Here is a 7857-nt window from a genome sequence, read left to right as displayed (position 1 = left end):
GAGTCTCACTCATAACTGATTTAGGGGAGACTTTGGGCTATGGACTTTTGGGTTGATGTTGGAAGGAGTTAAGCCTTTGGGAGCTCTTAGGATGGAATGAATGCATTTTGCATGAGGGAAGGACGTGCGTTTGGGGAAACCGGGGGCAGAATGCAATGGACTGAATGTTCATGTCCCTCCAAAATGGACTAAGACAGCTGGTGCTGGAGCTTTCCAGGCCTGGGTTTTTATCCCAGCACTACTGTGTTACCTCTAGCAAGAGACTTCCATTTTCTGAGCCTCGGTGTCCCCAGTCTGTAAAATGGGCATCAAAGTAGTGGGTAAGGGAAAGTGAAATTGTGTAGGACATTTAGTCCTTAGTGGGCACTCAGTGAATGCTCTGTATCTGATTATTGTCGAGGGATAACTGGATCACACTGGGCTCCTCACCGTTCCTCAAATATACCTTCATGTTCCCACTTCAGAGCCTTTGCACTGCCTATTTCCTCTGCCCAGAATGTCCTTCCACCAGATGTTTCCATCCCTCACTTCATTCACTCCCTGGAGGTCCCTGACCACCAAACCTGGAACAGACCCCTCCCCACTGCTGTCACACTCTATCTCTAGCTCTGCTTCTTTTTCTTCCAGCACCTCACGAGGACACTCAAACAGCTTTGTTGGGCGGCCCACGTGGTGAGGAACTGAGGCCTCCTGCCAACAGCCAGGAAAAAACAGAGACGCCCTGGCAACAGGCACCATCTTGGAAGTGGATCCTCCAACCCCAGTCAAGCCTTCACATGAAGGGAGCTCAAGCCCATGTTTTGACTACAACCTCATGAAAGATCCTGAGCCAGAAACACCCAGCTAAACTGCTCCTAAATTCCTGAAATCACATGAAATAATAAATGTTTACCATCTCAAGCCACTAAGTTGGGGAGTAATTTGTTACATAGCAATAGTAAACTAATACAGAGCTCAAGACAGCTCTAGGGGTGTCCAACCACCACGTTCCCCACCCATCAAGGTCCAGCTGAGGCTGGAAGGTTCAGGAAAGGGCATCCTTGGCCAGAAAAGAATTATGAAACTGGGCCCTTCCTCTTTCCTCCTTGGCTGTCAGAACTCTCAGGGCTAGATTCCTGGGCTGGGGTCTAATCTGCTGAGCCCAGGTGCCTGATGCCATCTACACCCCCTGCTTCCTTGCCAAAGATTTAGTTCCCTTTTCTGTCCTCCCAGTGCTTTCCAGTCTAAAATTGCCCAAAGTCCCTGCCTAAAAAAGGAGTCCAGTTTTTATAATCTGGACTCCTTCTCCAAAAGTGTGTGTCCAGCTGAGACCACCACTGGCAATATTATATCTCTCCAACCCCTCCCCACTGTGAATGGTTTGCTATGAATTTCCCTACTTTTCAGATGATGAATCTGAGGCATAAGACAGTGAAAAAAGCCACACAACTGGCAAGTGATTGAAGCAGCTGGTTTAGACTCAGGTCTATCTGATTGCAGAACCGCAGCTCTTAACTACCTACTATACCCAAGTAATAATAACGGTGATAGTAAAAACAGAATTAACTATTATGAGAGCAGTATGTGCCAGGCATCATTTTGAGGGCTTTCTATGGGTTTAATGATCCCAGCAAACTGTATGGAGAGAATGTTGTTTCCCTCCATCTGACAGAGGAGGAAACTGAGGACGAGAGAGGCAAAGTATCCTAGCCAGTAAGTGGCCCAGCACTGATTTACACTCAGGCTCCAGAATTCAGACCTTGACCAAAATTGTCAGCGCCGGCCCCGCACCCCACGCCCACCCCAAGGACCCCCAGCCCAGGGAGCCGCGAGCCGCCCCCTCTTCCGCCCGGGGAATCTGGTTTCTGAGGGGAAGTGACACAGTGGCCTGGGGCACCGCAGATAATTATTCACTTCCAGTCCCGGTAATTAAAGGTCCTAATGGCTCTGCAGAGGACGTACAACCTAGTTACTCCAGCGATCCCCACCCCTGCCCGGGGATCAGCGTGGGGCGCACGAACTTCCCGGGCACGAGTTTGGCCGGAATCCCAGGCGGCGACCTCACGGGCTGCAGCGAGTTTGCTCGAGGCTCTGGCGCCCCCTGGTGGCCCTGGGTGGTGGAGGGCTGGGGAGCTGCTTCCTGGGCAGCCTTAGGCCCCCCAGTCGAGCTGGTCGTCCACCAGGAACCCCTACGAAGAGTAGCCCCCGCTCGCCGCAACTAGAGAAAGCCCACGCAGCAACGAAGACCCAACGCAGCTAAATAAATAAATAAATAAATAAATTCATAAAAGTAGCATCAAAATGTTAACTAAAGTTATAGACCTCAAAGAATTGAAAACACGTACTCAAAACAGATACTCGTACATGAACGTTCATAGCAGCACGGTTCACAATAGGCAAAAGGTGGAAACAACCCACATGTCCATCAATGGATGAAGGGACGAACAAAATGTGATCTACCCTCAGCCATAAAAAGGAATGAAGTACTGACACATGCTACAGTGTGGATGACCCTTGAAACATTATGCTGAGTGAAAGAAGCCAGACACGAAAGATCATATTGTGATTCCATTTGGATATTATTCCATTTACGTGAAATATCCAGAATAGGTAAATCCATAGAGACAGAAAGCAGATTGGTGGTTGCCAGGGCCTGGGAGAGGGGAAGACATGGAGAGTGACCGCTGATGGGCACTAATGGGCATGGGGTTTCCTTTTCGGGTGACGAGAATGTTTCGGAAGTAGACGGAGGTGGTGGTTACACGACACTGTGAATGGACTACGTGCCACTGAGTTGTACTTTAAGGTGGTTAATTTTATGCTATGTGAATTTCATCTCAATTTTTAAAAAAGTAAAGAAAAAGTGTTAGCTAAAGGAGTGAGGATTTGGAGGGAGTTTGGGGATGTGCCCCTCCTATTTCTCCTGTTCCCCACACACCCCCATCCCCCCAGGCTGGTTTTGACCCCAAAATGGGCTGCTGGAGGCTGGGAAGTTGCTCTCTTACCCCTGTCCTGGCAGAAGCTGGGGATGGTCCCACTCCCACAGAGGATGTACGGGAGTGTGGGCCACTGCTCACCTGCAATCAGCCAGGCTGGCTCCCTGATCCCAGTGAACGTGCTGTGGCCACGTGACCACTCGCCAGCATCCGGTAATTGAGCCTGGCCTCAGGGTGAGCCAAAGGAGCCACAGGAAGCTTGTCCAGCAGGGGCGCTAGAATCAGAAGTGGCCGCAGGGCAAGCAGGTCCTCTCTGGAGAGTAAGACCTTGAGATACATAGAGAGGAGCAGAAAATGGCTAGAGGGTAGGAAGAAAATGGAGCCACAGGGTAGGAGGAACCTTGAGGGCAGAGGCTGCTGGCTAAGGAGGCTGCCGTGTCCTCTGCTATGAGGGCTATCAGGACCATTAACTACCCAGATTGAAAGAGATTATCTTCAGAGCCTCAGGCTGCCCGTCACTTCCCTTCAGCCACTGGGGAATCAAATCACCTCAGGCTATTCCCAGGCCAAGAGCTGGACTCTGGGGCCAGCTGCCTGGGTGCACCTCTGGGCTCTGCCATGTATGCTGGCTGTGTGACCTCGGGCAAGTTACTTCGCCTCTCTGAGGCAGTGGGAGCCACAGGGCCAAGGAGAGGAGGAGATGAGAGGAGAAGAGTAGGGAGGGAAGTGTTTGGCAATACTTTTTAGAAGCAGAAGCAGGGAGCTGAGGGCAGAGGGGTGTGCAGAGAGCAGCTGAGCCCCACACTTCCATTGTCCCCAAGCTGGGCTCCCTTCATTGCTGAGATGGTTTCCTACAATTGGTAGCCATCAGGATGGCTGCCTGACTTACCCTTGTCATGGTGGTATCAGGTAGCACCTGATTTTCCATGCAATCTCGGTTCAAGATGTTCCCTGGGGCTGATCTTCCTCTCTCACCCCCAATGATTGGTTCAAGGATGGGCAGGTCAACCCACAGACCCAGTGAGAATCAGTTTCAGGCTTGGGCAGAACAGTCTGATAAGAAAATGACTCATTCCATTCTCTTGGAGCTGGGAGGACATGAGCTCAGAGCTTCCAGGGGCCATGTTGCCCGAGAATGAATCCTCTCAGAGCAAAGCAAAACCCAGAGACTGGGAGAAACTGAGTCCTGACGATAATGGCTTTGCACCTAGATCCAGCCATACTGGAAAGCAATTACTCTTAGACTTCTCAGCCATGTGTCAGTTAATTCTCTCTTTGGCTGAAACCTGTTTGTGTGCAGCTTTTAGCCACTTGGCAACTAAGAGAGTCCTTCCAAGCACCTATGGGTCCTTCCAGTAACCATATCACCCACAGGTCCCTCATGGGCCACTCATGCCTGAAATAGGAGACTAGGATATGGTCCTGGGGTTGACTGGAGCACCAGAACATTTCCTACATGCCCTATTTCCCACAATGCCCTATATTTTGATTCCCTTACCCCAAATGACACATTTCCCAGGTAAGGACCTAGTTGTTTTAAAATTTTCTATTACTCAAAGATGCTTGAACTGCCAACCAAAACTTGTGAGCAGGAGAAGGGGATAACACCTAACAATTATTGAGCACTTACTACATGCTGGTGCTGTTCTGTGAGCTTTATATTATTACTCAGAGGGGCAGCAAGGTGTAGACTCAAATTCCGGACTGCCTGGATTCAAGTCCACTAGCTCATTGTGTGAGTTCAGGCAAACTATTTCATCTTGCTTTTAAAATTTGTAAAATGGGGATGGTAAAATTGTTCCTATTTCTAAGCATTTTCATGAGAAGCAAAACACACAGCAAGTGCTTAGTAAACATTAGCTATTATTCTTGAAATCCCTCGTAACACCTTATGAGATGGGACACTGTTACTTCTTGTGGTTTAGAGATGAGGAAACCAAATCACAGAGAGGTGAAGTGACTTGCCGAAGATCACACAGCTTGAAAATGGCAGAGTGGGGACTGGAAGCCACTTAAAACATTAAATCCATTAATTTCCAGCTCAAAGCATGGTCACAGGTTGCTTTATGAGTCTGGGGCTTCATAGGACAATGCAAGATCTCCCCCTGCCCTTCTGTAGTCCCGGATGTGGCTCAGGGACCATATCCATCAGCCTCCCCTCCCTTCAGCCCCACCTGACCAGAAAACATACATAAATATACACACTTAATATACATACCAAAGGCAGCCATTCGGGCCTTCTGGGAAGGGGTGTGATTTATGTCTTGGAAGGGGCTATTAGTCCTGTGAGTTTTGCTAGGGCAGTGCTGGGATAGGTTTCTTTGGACTTGAACAGGAGGTGGCCAGGTGGTTAGGAATAGGGGCTTTAGAATCCAATAGGCTTGGGCTGTAGTCCTAGCTCTGCCCCTTCCTGTGTGACCATAAGCATGTCACTCCACTCTCTGAGCCTTGGTCTGAGGATTCAATATGAGGGTCTGTGTAAAATGAACTTGGCCCTGGGCCAGTATGCAATACATCTTGGTTATTAATAAGGAACAGGTGAAACTCAGAGGAGGTTTAAATTGCTCCTTTGGGAGAAAGCATTCAGGAACCACCGGGGGATCTGTGGACCTGTGGCAGACAGGAGGGTTTGGGGAGGGGGGGATGAGAGGCCCCATAAATGATAGAGGGGAAGAGGAGTCCGCAGTGCCGCCTTTTTTTTGTTTTTGGCTGTGCAGCATTCAGTATCTTAGTTCCCTGACCAGGGATTGAACCTGTGCCCCCTGAATTGCAAGTGCGGAGTCTTAACCACTGGACCACCAGGGAAGTCCACAATGCCACCTTTTAAGGCAGGGCTCTCAAATCCTCCCTTTGATGCTAGGGAATGAGATAGCAAGAAATCCCAGGTCTCCACGCCTTTAGCAAAACTCGTTCATACTCAGGACCCTGGCTCTGGGCTGGTGGTGCACAGGTTTTGTCCCAACAGAGGAGGGGGGCCCTTGAAGTCAGGGGACTCTGGCCCTTCCTGTCACTCCCCCTCCCCCATGACCTCCCAGTGTTTGTGGTGGAGGACAATTTCAGCTCCTCCTTGGGGCTGGCTGGTTCTGCCCACTTCTGGGGTGGGGCAGCCACTGTGGAAGAAAACTCTGCCTCAGACCCTAGCTTGGACCACTGTCTTCCCCAGCAGGCGGCGAAGGGGGGAGGGGAAGGATCAGTGGAAAGGGTTGGGAGCCCAAGATCTGGATGCAAGATGGCGGGTCCTATGGGCACCTGCCTGGGAGGTTCAGGCCGAGTCACGTCCCAGTCACCCAGCACCTACTATGTGCCGGACACTGTGCCAGGAGCTGGAGATGCTGCAGTGAACAAAGCAGACAAAATTCCCTGCCCTCAAGAACCTACCTTCTCCTGGTGGGAGGAGGGGGTATCACAGGTTAGGCAGAGCCATCAAACCCAGGTATGCTACCTACAGTTGGCTTCTCCCGGTTCTTCTACCTCATGTACCTTCTCACCTCACCTCATTTCCTCAGCCTCCTGAGAAAAGCCCACAGGTTTCCCTGATCTCACCTCTCCTCTCGCTCTCTTTGCTCCAGCCACACTGGCCTCCTTGATATGTTTCTTGCCTCTGAGCATTTGCATTTGCTGTTCCCTCTGCCAGGAGTGCTTTTCCCTCTGGATATCTGCATGGCTTGTGCCCTTATTTCCTTCAGGTCTTTACTGAAAAGCAGCTTCTCCACGGGTCTTCCCTGGCCCCTCCTAGCTAAAATGGCAACTCCACCATCCTCATTCACAATTCATATGCTCTTCCCCTGCTTCATTTTTCTCCTTGACTCTTAACTTCACCTAATGTACTGTACAAATGTTGCTTTATATTTTCCCCTCTCTGGTAAGGGAGGGCAGGAGCACTTGTCTGTCATTTTTACAAGATAATTTATTGAGGTGAAATTTACACGACATAAAATTCACCATTTTAAAGTGAACAATTCAGTGGCATTTAATACTATGTTGTGCAACCATCACCTCTATCTAGTTCCAAAACATTTTCATTGCCCCAAAATATAATGCTGTACCCATTAAGCAGTCACTTCCCATTCTCCCCTCCCCCTAGTCCCTGGCAAAAACCCATCTGCTTTCTGTCTCTATGGACTTATCTATTCTGGATAATTCATACACATGGAATCACACAGCATATGGTCCTTTTGCAACTGACTTCTTTCACTTAGCATCATGTTTTCAAGGTCCATCCACATTGTGGCATGCATCAGTAATCCATTCCTTTTTATGGCTGAGTAATATTCCATTGTATGGATGTACCATATTTTATTTATTCACTCCTCTGTTGATGGACATTTGGGTTGTTTCCACCTTTTGGCTACTGTGAACGGTGCTGCTATGAACATGCATGTACTTGTCTGTCTTTTTAACTTGTATCCCTGGTGCCTCAGAAAGAGTAGTGCTCAATAAATACTGGTTGAAAGAATGACTGATTGGAGGGAACAAAGGCATTTGACTCAGCAGGGTGGGGTTGGGGGGTCATATGCCTTCCCAGAAGGGGTGGTGGCTGGGCGAAGGCTTGAAGCACCAGCCCTGGAAGGGGACCAGCATGTGCAAAGGCCCAGAGCATGGTGCATTCTGGGAACAGAGAGAAGCATCTGGCCGAAGCTGAGGGAGTGGGGATAGGAAACCATGCATAAGGAGGCTGGAGAGGGAGGCAGAGACCAGGACTACAGGGCCTTGTCACTCAAGGGGAGGAGTTTGGACTTGCTCCTGAGGCAGTGGGGAGCTATGGAAAGGCTCTGAGCAATGGAGTGCCATGACTTGATTTGACTTAAGTTTTACTAGGATCCCTCAGTGGAGAATGGACTCAGAGGGCACAGAGGTCAGAGTGACAGAAGGGAGACCCGAGAGAGGGCTACTGCCGACATCCTGCTGAGAGGGAGATGGTGGTGGCTTGGGATGGGGAAAT

The sequence above is a fragment of the Balaenoptera musculus genome, chromosome 14, assembly GCF_009873245.2.
Source record: "Balaenoptera musculus isolate JJ_BM4_2016_0621 chromosome 14, mBalMus1.pri.v3, whole genome shotgun sequence".
Classification (NCBI taxonomy): domain Eukaryota; kingdom Metazoa; phylum Chordata; class Mammalia; order Artiodactyla; family Balaenopteridae; genus Balaenoptera; species Balaenoptera musculus.
Note: the sequence above shows the minus strand (reverse complement) of the source record.